This window comes from Panthera uncia (genome assembly GCF_023721935.1).
Source record: "Panthera uncia isolate 11264 chromosome B2 unlocalized genomic scaffold, Puncia_PCG_1.0 HiC_scaffold_24, whole genome shotgun sequence".
NCBI lineage: Eukaryota > Metazoa > Chordata > Mammalia > Carnivora > Felidae > Panthera > Panthera uncia.
This window is the reverse complement of record NW_026057580.1, coordinates 61949294-61972737: the sequence shown is the minus strand read 5'-3', so window position 1 is coordinate 61972737 and position 23444 is coordinate 61949294.

Sequence of the window (23444 nt, the reverse complement as noted above, 5' to 3'; positions counted from 1 at the left end):
GTTTTCTCTAACACCAGCTACAAAATCTTATTTTGCTTACTTATTTAAAATCAAATCTTTAAAAACACATTCCTTAGTCTCCAAGTTATCAATTCCATTTTATTAGTCATAGCTTTCATTACTTATTTGCTTCTATTACTATTATTATTTATTACTATTACTATTATCATACCTTTTAAAACTTAAAGGACATACCTCCCTCCACATCATTTCTTTTGGGGAAAAAGCTGATTTAGCTTCTTATAGATCTTTATTATTTCAAGAAAAATTTTAAATAATCTCATAAATTCTGGTTCTCGTTATTTTAGCACAAATTTACTTTTAAAAACTGATTTAGGTTTGGTCATAGATCTGCATTATTTTTTCTGTTTTTCTCATACAAATATTAATTATATGATTTATTATGAGATGGTGTTATATTGTAGGATTTTTTTGACTTAAGAGTTCTAATTTACTGGCAAAAATTATTGACACTAATCTTAGCAAATAACTAGCTACTTTTCTCCATGTTAACTTAATCATCAATTGATCCACTTGTTTTATTGCTTCCCAGATTTCATATGCGCGCGCACGCACACACACACACACACACACACACACACACACACCCCCCACAATGGTAAGGTCTTATGAAAATATTGTTAGAGACTGTTTAGGGTTTGTTTGGTAAGAGTTTTGGGTACTGATTGATTCTAGAGTGGTTTGGATATTAAGTGCTCACATTAAGTTTCTTATAACTTATACATAACATACACTGAAAATTCATGCCTGTGGATGGTATTGGTCTAATGGTTTTTATGTTGAGCAGGTTGCTCAATGTTGTCATTATTTATCTACAGTACTGGGCATTTTATGTTTACTGATATACATTGTTTTGTTGCTAAGCCTCATTTCAAATGTCATCCATACAAGGAAGCTATTATTGTAAGAAAATGGCAGACAGAAACTTAGTTCTTAAGCACTCCTTCCATTCTGCAAGAAGGTCTGTTCTATTTTCTCCCATAAGTGGTCTACCCTTCAGCCTTCAAACTTGTTCAACAGGGTCTTTTATAACTTCTTCCACCTACTTCCTATACCTTTCACTGTATCATAAAGTACATACTGCATATTGTTATGTATAAATTCCTGGATTTGAAGTTTCATTGTTATTTACCAGCTGTTGTTCAGAATTTGTGATTGAGGTTGAAGCTGTTTCTCTTCAGAGTATATGAAATAGTCTACTCCAATAAGTATTGCCCTTATACTCCCATCTTTCCTGGAGATCAACCACCAAGCATTTTTATTGCATTGTTTTGAACACTACTTCCTCAGCGCAAGAAGTATCTACATAAAAAGTCTTACCACTCACTTAACTGACATAATTGAAATAATGCATTATTTTTCAGCTCTGTGACTCTCTTTAATAAACGCGTTGTCTTTTGTGATCTCTAACAAAATCTACTTTTTCTCCTAAGCTGTTTTAAGTGACTGCAGAAAGTTAATTTTTCACTGGGATTTGGACTAAAACTCACTCCTTCAATTTTATATAATCATTAAAAATATATGTAATTACACTTCCGCTCAAAGTAGGTAATGCAGTATTCTTGTCTAAAACGAAATGCAATTCTCTTCATGGATTCTCTGCATGGATGTCTTGTGTGGAATTTACATCTATTGTTCATGACAATTACAAAATGTACAAAAAAAGTTTGAATAATTATTGAAAGCTTAGAGTGTCATGACAATATTTATCAAAGAAATTTGTATGTGTTTCCTGTTAGTAAAATAGCCTGTGATGGATATTTTTTTTTGGAACCAGAAAAAATTAGATAGATAATTGAAAGCTAGCTAGCTAGCTAGAATCAGTAATAAAACAAGCAAATCAAATAGAATGCATTTTAGAGCATAACACTAGTAGATCACATTAATTGTGAATCTGCCATGTTCAATTATAAATCCTATAGGAGTTGGCTCGCTTAACTCTTAGAACAACTATATGAAATCGAGAGTTGATACCATAACTTTACACATGAAATAACTTAGGCATGGGGAAGGAAGTTACTTGCCCAAGACCATACATGTAGTAAGCAGTGGGGATAACTTTAGGATCCAGAGGATCCAAGTCTAGAGCTTACACTTTAATTACTATGTAATAGTTCTGTTCACCATAAAGTCATTACCTCCAGAGTGTTTGGAATTTAGAGATAAACTAAAATTAGGGGTTTTCTACCATATGTGTTAAATTAGGTGTTTCATAGCTATGGATGATCCGCTTGCATCACAACAAAGATGCAAGTCACACTACTATCATTCTGTTGAACCTGCTTATTTCTTTTTTTCAGTGTTTCGACATGACATGTCTCACATAATATAGATATTTCCATTCCATCATGTATAGTCTAATTATCCTGTAGCTAGTCAGTGAAATAAAACTAATTTGAGAATACTCCACCTAATTACCAGTTTTTGCCCTAATGCCATACACAGCAAGTGATGTTGTCATTGATTCTAAACTATAAATATTGAAAACTGTGATTATCTCCCAAGCAGTAATATATACTTAATATATATGTAAATGAACTCTGAGTAAACCATGTTGTGTTGAGCTTGTTACTCTCCCTGATGTGTAACAGGGCTGGCTCTGATTATGAGCATCTCCAGGGTGTTTGACTTGCCCACTCCCATCCCCCCAGTAATTCTTCTGCTGACTAAAAATCTCTCCTAAAGTTTTTCAAGAATTCTTGTAGGTATTCACAGGCATTAAAGGGGTATAGAAGGCTACCTCAGCTAGATATATTGTGTCTATCTCATTGTTAGGAGATGAAGGAAAGTAAGCAACAAGGCTGGATTTCTAGCTGTAGAATTTCTCCATATGTTGCCACTAAGCCATACTGTATGTAGAACATTGTTATTTGTACAAGAGAAACAAGAGACAATCTATCTCTTGTTTCTAAATTAAATTTGCAAAATCACCTAATATTTTTAAAATGCATCTCCCTTTGGATTTACTTGGAAAATTCTGATTCAATGGACAATGATAGATCCATGCATGGTTTCAAGACACTCTTTATCTGCTGTTATATATTGAACTAATTGAGTCCATTATCCACATTGAGTCCAGTAGATACAGGGGAAGTTGATTTATAATCTCCTATTACTTCCCAGACTAAGGAAGCTAATCATCTGAAAGCCAACTATTTCTTTGTTAAACACCTATACGTATAGTCAAATGATTATGTTTATATTCTGTGCAATGAGTTATTTCCTTTTTTATTTTCTCTATTTCATGATATCAGGAAATCCCTTTGGTTAGGAATTTTCATTTACTCAAATGTATCTTCAGTTGAGATGTTTACTAGGCTGAAAAGAAATATTAAATACATGAATTTTATAGAATACTACACTTGAAAAATAAGGCATAAATTATATAAATTTATATTTATGTAAGTAGGAGAATGGAGTTAAGTAAATTTTCCAAAAAAAACATTTTTTTGTGTATTTACATACTAGTGGTCAGATACATGTTTTCTCTATAAAATGACAAGATTATAATTTTACTTCTGCTCTTAGCTTTCCAGTTGTGTCAGGGTAACTTTTGGCCAGCATCCCTAGTATTAGAAAGTTGATCTTTGACTTCCCACTGAAGACTTTCTATAAAAAGAAAAAAAAAATGGGGCAGGGGATGTTGTGTGCCTTTTTTTTCCCAACTCATAAAACAGGGTCAAGCACATAGCAAGTATTTGCCTTAAGAAGACGGACTAGCTAAATCAATGCATTAGTTGATTTTCCAGTCACTCTAAGTAGGCTGTTTATGAAAAGGAAATTGTGCTCTGAAAAAAGTAAAGTTTCTAGGACAAAACTCCTTAGCATAGAATAATTGCTTTATAAAGACAAATAATACTTCACAGACATGAAATTTTCATTTCTTAGAGTGGATCATTTGCAATCATGTCGTATCTACCTTTTAGATCCTTATTAGAGTAATTTCTTTGAGCCAGCTAGATCTGTTATTGAGTGATGCTTGTGAATCGAAAGGTACTAGTTGCCCAAAGTGGTAAAAAGCCTTATCAAATAGTTGACTGCTATACCAGGTTATGTTAAATTAAAATCACGATTAAAATTGATCTATTCTGAAAAATCTAAAATAATAGTACCTGGGCAGTAATACATTTTTTTTTTAATTTTTTTTTTTAACGTTTATTTATTTTTTGAGATAGAGAGACAGAGCATGAACGGGGGAGGGGCAGAGAGAGAGGGAGACACAGAATCGGAAGCAGGCTCCAGGCTCTGAGCCATCAGCCCAGAGCCCGACGCGGGGCTCAAACTCACGGACCGCGAGATCGTGACCTGAGCTGAAGTCGGACGCTTAGCCGACTGCGCCACCCAGGCGCCCCAGTAATACATTTTAAAAAGCACAATCAAAACTTTAAGCTAATATATTATTGCTGGTGTGTCAGTAATAAAAGTTTTTCATATTCCTGAGACATACCTTAATCATAATTAATTTCTGATATTGCCCTCCTGCCCCTTTAGTATGGCATCAAGGATAGTTAGCCATATGGCCCCAATCTACATGTCCATTATCATCTTCCAGTACCACTCAGTATACACAAACATATGTTATATCCTGGCATGTGAAAACACTCATCATCCCCTGACTATACTTATTTTTATGCCTTTGTTCAGCATATCCTCTTTTTAAAAAGCTATAACTATTCACCTCTACTTGTTGAAACACAGTTCATTCTTCAAAAGCTACCTCAAACACCATTGGTGGCCTTAGTAAATCTGATGTTTAATTGAATAAAACTTTCCTATTTTATAATAATTTTTAAATGGATGGGACATCTGGTTGGCTTAGTCAGTTGAGCATCCAACTTTGGATCAGGTCATGATCTCATGGTTCATTTTGTGAATTTGAGCCCACCATCAGGCTCACTGCTGTCAGCACAGAGCCCACTTCAGCTCTTCTGCCCCTCCCCAACTTGCTCTCTCTCAAAAATAATAATTAAAACTTTTTTGTTTTATTTTTTTATTTTTTTAATATATTAAATTTATTGTCAAATTAGTTTCCATACAACACCCAGTGCTCATCCCAAAAGATGCCCTCTTCAATACCCATCACCCACCCTCCCTTCCCTCCCACCCCCCATCAACCCTCAGTTTTTTCTCAGTTTTTAAGAGTCTCTTATGTTTGGCTCTCTCCGTCTCTAACCTCTTTTTTTTTTCCTTTCCCTCCCCCATGGGTTTCTGTTAAGTTTCTCAGTATCCACAAAAGAATGAAGACATATGGTATCTATCTTTCTCTGTATGGCTTATTTCACTTAGCATAACAATCTCCAGTTCCATCCACGTTGCTACAAAGAGCCATATTTCATTCTTTCTTATTGCCACGTAGTACTCCATTGTGTATATAAACCACAATTTCTTTATCCATTCATCAGTTGATGGACATTTAGGCTCTTTCCATAATTTGGCTATTGTTGAGAGTGCTACTATAACATTGGGGTACAAGTGGCCCTATGCATTAGTACTCCTGTATCCCTTGGGTAAATTCCTAGCAGTGCTACTGCTGGGTCATAGGGTAGGTCTATCTTTAATTTTTTGAGGAACCTCCACACTGCTTTCCAGAGTGGCTGCACCAGTTTGCATTCCCACCAACAGTGCAAGAGGGTTCCCGTTTCTCCACACCCTCTCCAGCATCTATAGTCTCCTGATTTGTTCATTTTGGCCACTCTGACTGGCATGAGGTGATATCTGAGTGTGGTTTTGATTTGTATTTCCCTGATGAGGAGCGACGTTGAGCATCTTTTCATAAGCCTGTTGGCTATCTGAATGTCTTCTTTAGAGAAGTGTCTATTCATGTTTTCTGCCCATTTCTTCACCGGATTATTTGTTTTTCAGGTGTTGAGTTTGGTGAGCTATTTATAGATTTTGGATACTAGCCCTTTGTCCGATATGTCATTTACAAATATCTTTTCCCATTCCGTTGGTTGCCTTTTAGTTTTGTTGGTTGTTTCCTTTGCTGTGCAGAAGCTTTTTATCTTCATGAGGTCCCAATAGTTCATTTTTGCTTTTAATTCCCTTGACTTTGGGGATGTGTCAAGTAAGAAATTGCCACGGCTGAGGTCAGAGAGGTCTTTTCCTGCTTTCTCCTCTAGGGTTTTGATGGTTTCCTGTCTCACATTCAGGTCCTTTATCCATTTTGAATTTATTTTTGTGAATGGTGTAAGAAAGTGGTCTAGTTTCAACCTCCTGCATGTTGCTATCCAGTTCTCCTTGCACCATTTGTTAAAGAGACTGTCTTTTTTCCACTGGATATTCTTTCCTGCTTTGTCAAAGATTAGTTGGCCATACGTTTGTGGGTCTAGTTCTGGGGTTTCTATTCTATTCCATTGGTCTATGTGTCTGTTTTTGTGCCAATACCATGCTGTCTTGATGATGACAGCTTTGTAGTAGAGGCTAAAGTCTGGGATTGTGATGCCTCCTGCTTTGGTCTTCTTCTACAAAATTACTTCTTCAAAATTACTTCTTCTTCAAAATTACTTCTTTCAAAATTACAATTTTAGGTTCTATATGAATTTTAGGATTGCTTGTTCTAGTTTCGAGAAGAATGTTGGTGCAATTTTGATTGGGATTGAATTGAATGTGTAGATAGCTTAGGGTAGTATTGACATTTTCACAATATTTATTCTTACAACCCATGAGCACGGAATGTTTTTCCATTTCTTTATATCTTCTTCAATTTCCTTCATAAGCTTTCTATAGTTTTCAGCATACAGATCTTGTACATCTTTGGTTAGATTTATTCCTAGGTATTTTATGCTTCTTGGTGCAATTGTGAATGGGATCACTTTCTTTATTTTTCTTTCTGTTGCTTCATTATTAGTGTATAAGAATACAACTGATTTCTGTACATTGATTTTGTATCCTGCACCTTTGCTGAATTCATGTATCAGTTCTAGCAGACTTTTGGTGGAGCCTATATTGGATTTTCCATGTATAATATCATGTCATCTGCAAAAAGTGAAAGCTTAACTTCATCTTTGCCAATTTTGATGCCTTTGATTTCCTTTTGTTGTCTGATTGCTGAAGCTAGACCTTCCAACACCATGTTAAACAACAGCGGCAAGAGTGGACATCCCTGTCGTGTTCCTGATCTCAGGGAAAAAGCTCTCAGTCTTTTCCCATTGAGGATGATGTTAGCTGTGGGCTTTTCATAAATGGCTTTATGATGTTTAAGTGTGTTCCTTCTATCCTGACTTTCTCGAGGGTTTTTATTAAGAAAGGATGCTGAATTTTGTCAAATGCTTTTTCTGCATCGATTGACAGGATCATATGGTTCTTATCTTTTCTTTTATTAATGTGATGTATCACGTTGATTGATTTGTGAATGTTGAACCAGCCCTGCATCCCAGTAATGAATCCCACTTCTATACTTATTAAGGGTGTTTTGTGAGTCAGCATGTGATCTATCTTGGAGAATGTTCCATGTGCACTCTAGAAGAAAGTATATTCTGTTGCTTTGGGATGCAGAGTTCTAAATATATCTGTCAAGTCCATCTGGCAATGTATCATTCAGGGCCCTTGTTTCTTTATTGACCGTGTGTCTAGATGATCTATCCATTGTTGTAAGTGGAGTATTAAGTTCCCCTGCAATTACCACATTCTTATCAATAAGGTTGCTTATGTTTGTGAGTAATTGTTTTATATATTTGGGAGTTCCCGTATGTGGCGCATAGACATTTATAATTGTTACCTCTTCCTGATGGATAGACCCTGTAATTGTTATATAATGCCCTTCTTCATCTGTTGTTACAGCCTTTAATTTAAAGTCTAGTTTGTCTGATATAAGTATGGTTACTCCAGTTTTCTTTTGACTTCCAGTAGCATGGTAGATAGTTCTCCATCCCCTCACTCTCAATCTGAAGGTGTCCTCAGGTCTAAAATGAGTCCCTTGTAGACAGCAAATAGATGGGTCTTGTTTTTAATCCATTCTGATACCCTATGTCTTTTGGTTCGAGCATTTAGTCCATTTACATTGTGTTATTATAGAAAGATATGGGTTTAGAGTCATTGTGATATCTGTAGATTTCATGCTTGTAGTGATGTCTCTGGTACTTTGTCTCACAGGATACCCCGTAGGATCTCTTGTAGGGCTGGTTTAGTGGTTACAAATTCCTTCAGTTTTTGTTTGTTTGGGAAGATCTTTATCTCTCCTTCTATTCTAAATGACATATTTGCTGGATAAAGGATTCTGGTGCATATTTTTTTCTGTTCATCACATTGAAGATTTCCTGCCATTCCTTTCTGGCCTGCCAAGTTTCAGTAGAGAGATCGGTCACGAGTCTTATAGGTCTCCCTTTATATGTTAGAGCACATTTATCCCTAGCTGCTTTCAGAATTTTCTCTTTATCCTTGTATTTTGCCAGTTTCATTATGATATGTCATGCAGAATATCGATCAAGTTATGTCTGAAGGGAGTTCTCCATGCCTCTTGGATTTCAATGCCTTTTTCCTTCCCCAGATCAGGGAAGTTCTCAGCTATTATTTCTTCAAGTACACCTTCAGCACCTTTCCCTCTCTCTTCCTCCTCTGGAATACTAATTATGCGTAGATTATTTCTCTTTAGTGCATCACTTAGTTCTCTAATTTTCCCCTCATACTCCTGGATTTTTTTATCTCTCTTTTTCTCAGCTTCCTCTTTTTCCATAATTTTATCTTCTAGTTCACCTATTCTCTCCTCTGCCTCTTCAATCCGAGCTGTGGTCACCTCCATTTTATTTTGCAGCTCATTTATAGCATTTTTAGCTCCTCCTGGCTGTTTCTTAGTCCCTTGATCTCTGTAGCAATAGATTCTCTGCTGTCCTCTATACTGTTTTCAAGCCCAGTGATTAATTTTATGACTATTATTTTAAATTCACTTTCTGTTATATTTTTAATTCATTTTTGGTCAGTTCGTTAACTATCGCTACTTCCTGGAGTTTCTTTTGAGGGGAATTCTTCCGATTCATCATTTTGGATAGTCCCTGCAGTGGCTCGGAACTGCAGGGCACTTTCCCTGTGCTGTCTTGAATAACTTGCATTGGTGGGCAGGGCCGCAGTCAGACCTGATGTCTGCCCCCAGCCCACCCTTGGGGCCACAGTGAGACAGGTGTGTGCCTTCTCTTCCCCTCTCCTAGGGGCAGCATTCACTGTGGGGTGGTGTGTCCCGTCTGGGCTACTTGCACGCTGCCAGGCTTGTGGTGCTGGGGATGTGGCGTATTAGCTGGGGTGGATTGGCAAGGTGCACAGGGGCAGGAGGGGTAGGCTCAGCTTGCTTTTCCTTCAGTGATCCGCTTCCAGAGGGGCCCCTCTTCCGTGGGCCTCTCATCTACGCTTGGCTCTGGAGAATCCATTCTGCTAGTCTTCTAGCAGTTTTCTGGGTTATTTAGGCAGTTGTGGGTGGAATCTAAGTGATCAGCAGGACACAGTGAGCCCAGCGTCCTCCTATGCCGCCATCTTCTCCCCAAATCTTAAAAATTTTTTAAATGGAACTCTTATGTAACTAATCACATTTTATTCACAATATATGATTTAAATGCCTTGTATATTAAACAATAACCCCTCACTTGAAATCTTCATGTTTAATGCCCAAGTATTTAATATAGTACTTTATATAAGGTGAATTTTAAATATAGGTGTTGGGAATGAGTTTGAGAATCAAAGAAAGTTATGCAGGGGTTGATTTTTGTAAAAGATAGAAAATAGGAATAATTAATAAAATGTTGATTAATACTCCAGATATAGAGATATTTAAAACTACTCAAAAATACTACACCAGCAATCATGAAAATGTGTTCCAGTCCTTAGTCTACTGATGAGTAGCTATCTTCTCTAGGCCATGTGCCTCAATATTGAAATGAAGGATTACACTTGATGTTCCTGCTGTTCCTACAAATATTTATGTGTCTAATTTGGACTCTCAAGACAAGTGAGAGGTTGATTCAAATTGCCTACATCTTCTACACTTTCTATTTAATGAATATTTCATTTATCATCGCTACATTGTAAATTACTCCAAAACTTAGCTAAACATTTTCATGTTGCCCATGATTTTTTGGGTCAAAGATTTAGAAAGGGTTTGGTTGGGCGATTCTCACTTCAATCTCCTGAGGCTATGCCAGATGTTGCCTAGAGTGGTAGACCCCTTGAAGGCTCAACTTGGTTGGCCATCCAAAATGCTCACTCTTGTGGCCATCTGTCAGCTGGGAGTTCAGCAGTCTGTTAATCTGAACCCTAAATATGGTCTCTTCAGCAAGAGAATCTCAGAGTAGTAGAATTTTTGACATGCCATAGAATGCCCCCGAAAAAATAACCTATCTAATAAAGGTGAATGTTGCCTCACCTATTAAGGTATAGCCTTGAAAGTCTTGCAGTTTTATATCTACCATATTCTTTAGGTTATAAGCAAATTACATGCTTGCCCAAATTTGAGGGAAGGAAATTAGACTTCAGGTCTTCATAGAGTAGTGGAAGTTTCTTGAAGAATGTGGGATGGAGATATTGTTACAGCCCTTTTTGGGAAATAAAATGGGTCACATTTGCTAAATATAAATTTGAGTTTTACTAAACCTAAAATGTTAAAATGAAATTTTTTTCAATTTTTCACTTATCAAAATACTGAAAATGTTAATAACTCCATCACTTAAAAAATTAAGAAATTTAAAATTAAGTACATATCCCTAAAAAGTTCTCAATCAATGACTAGACTTTTATAATAAATATATCAGATGTGAATTAATGGTTTTAAGTTTAAAGAACAAGAGAAACACATGTGAAACATTTTTCAGAGTTTTTACCATAAATCACTTGATATATTTATATGTAGAGGAGGTATAAAGTACCACATAGTTTATCCTATGTATTAATTTTCTTCCAGATTACTATATTGAGAAGAGGATGCTAACTTATTACAGGGAAAGGCATGCAAATATTTTTCAGGGGGAAATATTTCTCAGGTAAAAAGATGCTAAATGCTAACTTATTACAGTGAAAGGAATGTGAATATTTCTCAGAGGGAAATAGAATTACTCTTTGCATCACAAAACTCATGTACTGATTAAAAAGAATAATTATGATACAAATCAACCTTATTAATTACATTATCCAGTATTATACATTTTTCAGTATTAATCCAAAGTACATTATACTCATTTGTCCTTACCTTTTACTTTAGCATAATTTAGTCACTTCCTATTTTTTAAGGTTTTTCTAGGTGCAATTGATATACAAATAAGTGCACATATTTAATATATACATCTTGATGAATTTGGACATATGCATGCATACACCCATTACCATACCATAAACAAGGTACTACACATATTCATAATCTCTAAAAATTTCCTTATATCAAGCCCTCTTTCTTCTAAGAGCTTAATACTCAAAATATGTGTGAATCTCCTATAACTCACTCAAAAGGAAAACAAACAAATAACTTGATTAAAAATTGTCTTTTAGAAGATATTCAACATTTTCTTAAACTCAGTCACAAAATTTTCTTTCAGAATGAGGACTAGCTTTTCTCTTTCATCTCTTTTATAGTTTTAGTATTGTCAGTGATCTGAAATTACTGGTAAGCAACCCAGTTATACATATTCATTTATACTTTTCAGAAAGCTCCCAAACTGGGAACAACACAGTTGTCAAAGAACAGCCAAAACTCATTGAACCGTATAATTCAATGGTGTTTATACTGTCATGTGTAAATTATGCTTCAATAACTTTCACTTTTAAAATCCTCCCTATGTCTAGGGGTCCCTGGGTGGCTCAGTTGGTTAGGCATCTGACTTCTGCTCAGGTCATGATCTCTCATGGTTTGTGAGTTTGAGCCCCATATTGGGCTTTGTGCTGACAGCTCAGAGCCTGGAGCCTGCTTTGGATTCTGTGTCTCCCTCTCTCTCTGCCCCTCTCCTGCTCGCTCTCCATATCTCTTTCAAAAATAAGTAAACATTAAAAAAATAATAAAATCCTCACAATATCTTAATGGAGGTATTATCATCAGCAAGAGAAATAGATTTAGATTATAGACCTCCAGTACATATGAATTAAATATATAAAAGATAAATAAAACAGTAAGAGTGAGGAATGGTGAAGTAGTAAAACAACATGAGAAGACTAATTATAGAAAAAAATGAGATGAGTGTTCTATTGATATCATATTTAAAGAAATAGGAAATAAAATAATATCTTAAAGAACTAAATACCTTTTACTTTATCCACCATAAGGTAACCAACATTGATATTTATAGTGATCTTATTTTTTTACACCTTTCATACATACAGACATATATAATAATTTTGCATAAATAACTCCATTATAACACTATTTTTAAATCATGGGGACATTTATTCCTTTCTATGCATTTTTTTTACCTCCTTTACCTTTTATCTATCAATAAACTAACATTAAATTTCTGATGAATTTTTTAAAAATGTTTGTTTATTTACTTTGAGATAGAGCACACATGGAGTAGGGGCAGAAAGGGAGAAAAAGAGAATCCCAGGAAGTCTCTGTGTTGTCAGTGTAGGGCTCCAATCTCATGAACCGCAAAACCATGACTTGAGCCAAAACCAAGAGTCAATGCTTAACTGACTGATTCATCCAGGAGCCCCTTCTTTAATTTGTTTTAAAGATAACATCCTCCTATAAACATACTGATACTCTTAGACATTTGTTACAATGAATGGATCCTCAAAAGTTGGATTGCTTACTTTAGTATGTGTATAATTTTATATTAATATTTACAGGTTAATTTGAGAAAAAAGACAATAATTAAGGGGCGCCTGGGTGGCTCAGTCGGTTGAGCATCCGACTTCGGCTCAGGTCACGATCTCGCAGTCCGTGAGTTCGAGCCCCGCGTCAGGCTCTGGGCTGATGGCTCAGAGCCTGGAGTCTGCTTCTGATTCTGTGTCTCCCTCTCTCTCTGCCCCTCCCCCGCTCATGCTCTGTCTCTCTCTGTCTCAAAAATAAATAAATATTTAAAAAAATTTAAAAAAAGACAATAATTAAAATGTCTCTATAAATGAAAATGTCTCTTTTCCTCCATTTGACCAAGGAATAAGTTATATAACAATATTTTTTGTCAAACTATTAGGTGTAACTTAATATGAATATTTCTGGCTTAATAAATTTGAGCATCTTTTCCTATGTTAATAATTTTGATTTGTTTGGTTTGAGGTATGTCTTTCCATTTTTTTCCTTTTAATATTTGATTGTGTTTTCTTTCTTGAAAAATTGTAGGCATGCTTTAAATAGTATAAATATTAGCACTTTATTAGATGCCTTATAATATATTTGCTAATTAATAAAGTATCAGCATATTCAGCTTGTCACATTTGATAGATGAAAAGAAGTTTTGGTTTTCCTTATTCTGTTTTTTGATGTTTCCTTAGAAAATTTCATTAAATGTATGGCATTATTAATATTATTTCTATATACAAATTTTAAAGATCTAGTATGAAAAATGTAATATAGGCAAAGCCAATTGATGACTTCTATTGATAATGCCACTTGATAACAAATGTATAGAAAAGTAGGTAAGCAAATGTATAGAAAAGCACAAAAACTCCTCTGTTTCTTTTTTTAAACACATCTTACTAATATTTTAACAAGAAGATCTGCTAAAAAAAACAAGAGTGGTGTTTCTATTTTAATTAGCCAAAAGAAATTTTCAGTTGAAGGTCAAAATCCATTTATTCTGTATTTGAATCATCTAAACACATACCCCAATTTAGCTGATTCAGTAAAAACACAATCAAAATTGTTAATTGACATCTTGTAGATGAAATAATTCTTTGAGGTTTAGCTTTTATATAGCATTCACTGTCCATCAATTTTAGAGAAGAATGTCTTCTTAATTTGAGCTTCCATAATGAGAAACTTTTTAGAAAAATTTTGATGGAAGAAAAGTAAACTTCATAGAAATTCAAAGAGAGAAAACACTGAACTATTTTCCTGTAGTGTAAAATGTAAAGCCAGCAGAACAAAGGAGGTAACTCCTCAACCCCCTTCAACATCCGTACTTACTGAACTTAATAGCCTACCTATGAAAACTGGAGTATAACATGAGAAACCTGCTACTCTAGCACATTTCTAAAAGTATATAAAAGGAAGAGGTAAAATGATATGTGTTGGGCTGACAGAATAGGGTTTAAGTTGGTTAAAAAAATGAGACCAAAAATATAATATTCTGTAGATTTCGAAGATATGATTATCTAAACACAGAGAATACAGAAATAGGAAAAGTAATGAGTATCAGGGATTCTGGTTTTCTTGAACTCAGTACTTCTTTGAAATATATTTCCATATATACTAAGTATATTTTAATTTACAGTGATTATGTCTTAAATATAAATATATATGTATATTTATAAGGATGTCTTGTATTTCAGTGTGGTACACACTCGTGGTACACATGTGGTGCATATTTGTACATGTAGATAATAATAATGATTAACCCTTTTATTAGTTACTTATAGCTGACCCATACCTAGTCTTCATTTGCTTCAATTGAGACATTAATTTAAAAATAAAGTATTACTAAGGTGCCTGGGGGACTCAGTCAGTTAAGTTTCCGACTTCGGCTCAGGTCATGATCTCGCAGTTTGTGAGTTCGAGCCCCGTGTCGGGCTCTGTGCTGCCAGCTCAGGCCTGTAGCCTGCTTCAGATTCTGTGTCTCCCTCTCTCTCTGCCCCTCTCCTGCTCACACTCTGTCTCTCAATAATAAATAAACGTTAAAAAATTAAAAAAAAAGTATTATCAGTATAGGCATACGTTAGAGATATTGTAGGTTTAGATCCAGACCACCATAACAAAGCAAATATTGCAATAAAGCAAGCCAAAGTAATTCTTTGGCTTTCTAGTGCATATAAAAATTATGTTTACAGTATATTATAGTCTACTAAGTGTGCAATAGCATTATGCCTAAAATAACAATGCCCATACCTTAATTAGAAATATTTTGTTGCTAAAAATTGAGCTTTCAGTATGTCCTATTCTTTTTACTGGGGAAGGTTCTTGTCTTGATGTTGATGACTGCTGACTGATCAGGTAGTGGTTGCTGAGGGCTGAGGTGGCTATGGTAATTTTTTTACCATATGAATTTTACTGCATAAATTGACTTTACCTTTCTAGAATATTTACTCTGTAGCATGTAATGTATTTGATAGCATTTTACTCACAGTAGAACTTCTTTCAAAACTGAAGTTAATTCTCACAAACCTGCCACCACTTTTTAACTAAATTTATGTCATATTCTAAATATTTAGTTGTCATTTCAATAGCCTTCACAACATCTTCACCAGGAGTAGATTCCATTTCAAAAAATCACTTTCTTTGGTCATCCATAAGAAGCAACCCCTTACCTGCTCAAGGTTTCTCATGAAATTACAGCAGTTCAGTCATATCTTCAGGGCCCACTTCGAATTCTAGTTCTCTTGTGATTTCCACCACATCTGCAGTTACTTCATTCCTTCACTGAAGTCTTGAACTCCTCAAAGTCATCCATTAGGGATGGAATCAACTTTTCCCAAATTCTTGCTCATGTGGATATTTTGATCTCTTCCCATGAAAATGAATATTCTTAATGGGATCAAGAATGGTGAATTCTTTCCAAAGGTTTTCAATTTACTTTGTCCAGATCCATCACACAAATCACTATATATGGCAGCTATAGTCTTATGAAATGGATTCCTTAAATACTAACACTTGAAAGTTGATATGACTCCTTGATCCATGGATTGCAAAATGGATCTTGTGTTAGCAGGCATAAAAACAACACTAATCTCATTGTAGATCTCCATCAGAGCTCTTCGGTGACCAGCTACATGGTCAATGAACAGTAATATAATGAAAGGAATCTTTTATTTTATTTTATTTTTTTCTTTTTGAGCAGTAGGTCTCAATAGGAGACTTAAAACATTTGGTAAGCCATGTTGTAAACAGATGTGCTGTCATCCAGGCTTCCTTGTTCCATTTAAAAGAGCACAGTCAGATTTAGCATAATCTTAGATAGATTAGATTGCATAGAGTAGATTTAGCATAATTCTTAATGATTTTTAGAATGGTAAGTAAGTAAGCATTGGCTTCAACTTAATGCAATTGTAAGTGGGATTGATTCCTTGATTTCTCTTTCTGCTGCTTCATTATTTGTGTAAAGAAATGGAATAGATTTCTGTACATTGATTTTATTTCCTGCGACCTTGCTGAATTGATATGGCAGTTCTAGCAATTTTTTGGTGGAGTCTTTCAGGTTTTCCACATAAAGTATCATGTTGTCTGCAAAGAGTGAAAGTTTGACTTCTTCCTTGCTGATTTGGATGAATGCCTTTTATTAATTTTTGTTGTCTGATTCCTGAGTCCATACTTCCAGCACTAAGTTGAACATTAATGGTGAGAGTGGACCTCCCTGTGTTGTTCCTGACCTTAGGGGAAAAGCTCCCAGTTCTTCCCCATTGAGGATGATATTAGCTGTGTGTCTTTTGTATATGGCCTTTATGATGTTGAGGTATGTTCCTTCTATCATTACTTTGTTGAGGGTTTTTATCAAAAAAGGATGCTGTATTTTGTCAAATGCTTTTTTTGCATCTATTAATAGGATCATGTTGTTCTTATCCTTTCTTTTATTAATGTGGTATATCACACTTATTGGTTTGTGGATATTGAAACACCCATGCAGCTCAGGAATAAATCCCACTTGATCATAGTAAATAATTATTTTAACGTACTGCTGGATTCAATTTGCTATTATCTTGGTGAGAATTTCTGCAATCATGTTCATTAGGGATATTGGTCTGTAATTCTCCTTTTTAGTGGGGACTTTGTCTGGTTTTGGAATTAAGATAATGCTGGCATTATGGAATGAGTTTGGAAGTTTTCCTACCATTTCAATTTTTTTGGAAAGGTTTAAGAAGAGAGGGTGTTAATTCTTTAAATGTTTGGTAGAATTCTTCTGGGAAGTCATCCAGCTCTGGACTCTTGTTTTTTGGAAGATTTTTGATTACTGATTCAATTACTTTGCTGGTTATGGATCTGCTCAAAATTTCTATTTCTTCCTGTTTCAGTTTTGGTAATTTATATGTTTCTAGGAATTTAGCATTGGCTTCATCTTAAAGTCAGCAGTTGAATTAACTCCTAATGAAAGAGACAGTCTATCCTTTGAAACTTTGGAGCCAAGCTTCGACTTTTCTCTAGCTGTGAAAGTCCAAGATGGCATCTTCCAATAGATGGCATCTACATTGAAAACCTGTTGTTTAGTGTAGTCACCTTCCTTAATTATCCTTAATTACCCTGACTTCCTGTACCTTCTTTATCAGCACTTGCTGCTTCATCTTGCACTTTTCTGTTATAAAGATAACTTCTTTCCTTAAGCCTCATGAACCAACCTCTGCTAGCTTCATAATTTTCTTATGCAGCTTCCTCACCTCTCTCAGCCTTTCTAGAATTGAAGGGGGTTAGCTACTTGTTCTAGTTTAGGCTTTAGCTTAAGGGAATATTGTGGTTGATTTTATCTTCTATCTAGACCACTAAAACTTTCCCCATATCAGCATTAAGGCTGTTTTGCTTTATTATCAGTTGTATGTTCATTACAGTAGCACTTTTAAATTCCTTCAAGAACTTTTCCTTTGCATTCACAACTTCATTAATTCTTTGGTTCAAGAGGCCTAGTTTTTGGCCTGTCTCAGCTTTTGGCTTATCTCATCTTTTGACATGCCTTCCTCACTAAACCTAATCATTTCTGGCATTTGACTTAAAATAAGAGACATATACTCTTCCTTTCACTTGAACACTTAGAAGCCAATGTAGGGTTATTAACTGGCCTAATTTGAATATTTTTGTGTCTCGGGGAATAGGGAGAGGTTACAACAATTGATAGAGGAATAGCCAGTCCACAGAGCAGTCAGAATTTGACTTTGACAAATTCACATTTGTCAATTAAGCTTGCAGTTTTATATCAGTGTGGTTCCTGGTGTCCCAAAACAATTACATTAGTGATATCAAAAATTACTGATAACAGATCACCATAAAAATCTAAAAATAATGAAAAAGATTGATATATTATGAGAATTACCAAATGTTAACAGGGAGAAATAAGTGGAAAAATGATGTTGGGAAATAGTGTCTATAGACTTGCTCACAAGGTTGTCACAAACCTTCAATCTGTAAAAACACAAGTATTTGTGAACCACTATAAAAGAAAGCACTATAAAACGAGGTATGCCTGTGCCACGTTGTCTTCAATTTGCTGGACTACCATAACAAAACATCATAGAGGAGGTGGCTAAAACAACAGAAATGTATTTCCCACAGATCTGGAATCTGGGAAGTCCAAGATCAAGGTGCCAGCTGATTTGGTGACTGAGGAAAAATCTCTTCCTTGCTTAGAGATGACCACCTTCTTGCTGTGCCCTCACATGGTGGAACACAGAGAAAACTCTTGTGTCTCTTATAAGGCCACTAATCCCATCATGAGGGCCACCCTTATAAACCTCATCTAAATGTAACTACCCCCCAAAGGCCCCACCCCCAAATATCATGACATTGGTACAGTTTTAATATGAATTTTGGGAGACAGGTCACAATTCAGTCCATAGTCTATGCTTAACTTCATTACTCAGACACAATTCACTCCTAAGAAATAAACTCTAAAAATATACTCTAATCATATCTTTCTTATATATTTTCCCCATTCCACCATTTCTATTGAGTAGTCACTGTAGCGTCTTTGAGCACTCACATTGTCATTATTGACTCAAGTATGTCTCTTCCAAATTTGTGACTTTTCTCATCTTGCTTTCATATGTATGAAATCATAAAGCGCCAATTCAGAATTCTGAGGTCTCTTGACTTATTGTTGATATTGTAAAATTATTCCTGACTAACCACTACAATATTCCCCTTCTAAAACTGTTAGATTAGTGGTCTAGTTGCTAGTGATATCTTCTTAGCAATTAAAAATACTAATTTCCAAGGAGTCCTGAAGCAGAATGTTTTCACTTATTTATAGAAATAAATTTTGTGTATTATAGAAAAAACTTGACTTAGCCTGTTTTTTGAGTAATTTAATAGTTCATAATACCTTAATAATGTAATTACAACTTCAACATTCCAAAAATCTTGTTATGATGATGAGCACTGTTTTGTTTTATATGTATGACTTTAACTATTTTGTAATATTTAATACAGGAAAGGTAATAACAAGATGTGGCACAGTGTAAGTATTTAATTATATCTCTTATTTTTAACTCAATCACCACTTTTTAATAAATCTTAGTCTTGTCTAATTATACATTGTTGACAAGCAGTCCCACAACATAGTAACATAGAATAAAAGTCCTTTAACTTATTTTTTATATTATATTTTTTTGTTTATTAGTTTTATTGAGGTATAATTGATATTTTTAAAAACATACCCATACTTAATGTATATATTTTGATGAGTCTGGTTATATATATATACATCCATGATACCATCACCATCAACCAAAGTAATAAAATTATCCATTGCCTCCAAAATTTTCATCGTGTTCTGTTGGGCATTTTGTTTTAATAAAAACACTTAACAGGAGATTTACTTTCTTAACATATTTTAAATGAACAATACAGTATTGTAACTATATATACTATGTTGTACAATAGATCTTAGGACTTACTCATCATTCATAACTGAAACTTTATACCCTTTGAGCTACAAGTCCTATGTCCCCTTTCTCTCTTTCTATGAGTTTCACTATTTTAAATACTTTATAAAAGTGAAATCATGCAGCACGTGTCCTTCTATGATGGCTTATTTCTCTTAGCCTAAAGTCTTCCAGATTCATCCCAATTATTGTGATGTCAGGATTTCCTCCTTTTTAAAGGCTGAATAATATTCCCTTGTATGTATATACTACATTTTGTTTTGCCATTCATCTATCAATGAAGATTTGGATTACTTTAATATTTTGGCTATTGCTAATAATGCTACAGCAAATGGGGAAATGATATAATTGCTTTAAAATATTGATTTCAAGTCTTTGAATATATAGCCATAAGTGTGATTATTGAATCAATTTGCTAGTTCTATTTTTAGATTTTGAGGAATCTCCATATTTTCCATAGTGGCTATACCATTCAACATTCCCACCAACAGGGTATAAAGGTTACAATTTCTCCATATCTTCACCAACATTTGTTATTTTTTGACTTTTTAATAAAAGCCATATCAACTGGTGTAAGGTGATATTGTGTTTTGATTTGCATTTCCCTAATGAGTAGTGAGGTTGGGCATCTTTTCATATACCTGGTGGCCTTTTGTATGTCTTCTTTGGAGAACCATCTCCAGTCATTTGTCCATTTTTAAAGTATGTTTTTTGTTGTTTGTTTGCAATTGTGTTTCAGTAGATTCTTACATATTTTGTATATTAACACCTTATCAGATAGTATGCAAATTTCTTCCATTCCTTAGGATTCTTTTCTCTTTTCACTTGTGATTTCTTTCCTTTGCTGTGGAGACATGTTTTAGTTTGATGTTGTTCCACCTGTCTATTTTTGGTTTAGTTGTTGGTGCTTTTGGTGTCAAATCCAAATCTCCAAGACCAATGTCAAGAAACTGTTCTGCTATGTTTTCTTCTAGAAGTTATACAATTTCACATGTTATGTTTAAGTCTTTAATTCATTTTCAGTTGATTTTGTATATAAGATATGGTTCCAATTTCATTCTTTGTATGTGGATATCCAGTTTCCCAGCACCAATTGTCGAGGACATTATTCTTTCCCCATTGTATGTTTTGGCACTCTAATTGAATATCTGTTGACTTTATGTATGTGGATTTATTTCTGGTCTCTTTCTTTGGGTCCACTGGTGTACATATCTACCTTTATGCCAGTATCACACCATTTTAATTACTGTAGTTTTGTAATATAGTTTGAAACCAGAAAGAGTGAGATTTTTTTTAATCATTTTTTTTTTAAATTTAATGTTCATTTATTATTTTTGAGAGAGGGAGAGAGACAGAGAAACAGAGCATGAGCAGGAGAGGGGCAGAGAGAAGGAGACACAAAATTGAAAGCAGGCTCCAGGTTGCAAGCTGTAAACACAGGGCCCAATGCAGCGCTCAAACTCAGAAACTGTGAGATCATGACCTGAGCCAGAGTCAGACGCTCAACCTATTGAGTCATCCAGGCACCCCTGGAAGTGTGAAATTTTTAAATTTGTACATTCTCAAGATAGATCACTTTGCCTTTTCTGGGTATTTTATATTTCCATTTGAATTTTAAGATAGTTTTTTTTTTCTATTCCTGTAAAAATACCATTGTGATATTGATGGGGATGGTATTGAATCTGTAGATAGTTTTGAGAAGTATGGAATTTTAATATTCTTCCAATCCATGAGCACAGGATGTCTTCACATTTATTTGCATCTGCTTTAATTTCGTTCATCAATGTTTCACACTTTTTAGTATACAAGTCTTTCACTTTCTGGGTTAAGTTTACTCTCAAGAACTTCATTCTTTTTGATGCTATTTTAAATACTATTACTTTATTAGTTTCAGTTTGGAGAGTTTATTTTTAGTGTATAGAAACACAACTGGTTTTTACATGTGTATCTAGTTGATTGTGTATCCAGTAACTTTAATAAATTAGATTTTAGTTCTAACAATTTTATTGTAGTATTTTAGGATTTTCTATGTGTAAGACTGTGCCATCTGCAAAAAAAGGTAATTTTATTTCTTTTTTGATTCAGATACTTTTTTATTTTTCTTGCTTAAGTGCTCTAGCTACACCTCTCCTTCAAAAATGAAGAAAAATAAAGACTTTCTAAGATAAACAAATTCTTAGGGAGTTAATCTTTACTAGACCTGCCTTACAAGAAATACCAAAAAAAAAGTTCTTTAAATTGAAACAAAAAATAGCAACACAAACATGTGAAATTATAAAGAAATCACTGTTTAAGGTAAATATATAGATAAATACAGAATGCTCTTATATTTCAATAGTGATGCATAAATCACTTTTAACTCTAGTACAAAAGTTAAAAGTTAATATTAAAAATAGCTATAACAACAATAATTAAGGATACATTTCATACAAAGTTGCAAATTGTGACATCAAAAACATAAAGTGCATGTAGGGGATAAATGTATAGAGGTTTTGTATTTGAGCAAAGTTAAGCTATCAGCTTAAAATAGACTTATAAAATTAGTCTACGATGATTTATGTAAGCCCCAGGGCAATAATAAGGAAAACCTTACTGTAAATACACAAAAGATAAAGAAAAAGGAATCAAAGCATAAAAATATAAAAAATTATCAAATAACCAAGGAAAAAATCAAAATAATAATAAAATTTCAAAAGAACTATAAAAATATCTTTCACCTTTTTGGTTAAGTATATTTCTAGATATTTTATTGTTTTTAAAGAAAACTTTTTTAATTTTTTAATTTTAATCACTCAGTGCTCATCATGACAAGTGCATTCTTTAATCCCTATCACCTATCTTGGATACCCTTCTACCCACTTCCCCTCTGGTAACCATCCGTTTGTTCTCTTTAGTTGAAACTATTTCTTGGTTTGGCTCTCTCTGTCTCTTTTTCCCTTTGCTTATTTTTTTTTTTGATTGTTTGTTTCTTAAGTTCAATATATAAGTGAAATCATATGGTTTTTGTCTTTCTTTGACTTATTTTGCTTAGCATTATACTCTCTGGCTGCATCTATGCCAATGCAAATGGCAAGATTTCATTTACTTTATGGTTGAATAATATCTCTTTGTGTGTGTATATATATATATATATATATATATATATATATATATACCACATCTTCTTTATTTATCCATCAATTATCCATCAATCGATGGACACTTGGGCTGCTTCAATATCTTGGTTATTGTAAATAATGCTGCTACAAATACAGGGGTTAATGTATCATTTCAATTTAGTGTTTTTGTATTCTTTTGGTAAATATCCAGTAGTGTGATTGATGGATCATAGGGTAGTTCTATTTTTAACTTTTTGAGGAATCCCATACTGTTTTCCACACCAGATGCACCAATTTGCATTTCCATCAACAGTGCAAGAAGGTTCATTATTGTCCACAATCTTGCCAAAACCTGTGGTTTCTTGTGTTGTTGATTTTAGCCATTCTGATAGTTATGAGGTGATATCTCATTGTAGTTTTGACTTGCATCTCCCTGATACAAGTAATGATGGGCATCTATTCATGTGTCAGTTGGCCATCTGCATGTCTTCTTTAGAGAAATGTGTGTTCATGTCTTCTGCCCATTGTTAATTGGATTATTTGTTTTGGGGTGCTGAGTTTTATGAGTTCTTTATATATTTTGGATACTAACCCTTTATTGGACATTTCATTTGCAAATAAGTATCTTCTCCCATTCCTTAGACTGCCTTTTAGTTTTGACTATTTTTTCCTTCACTGTGCATA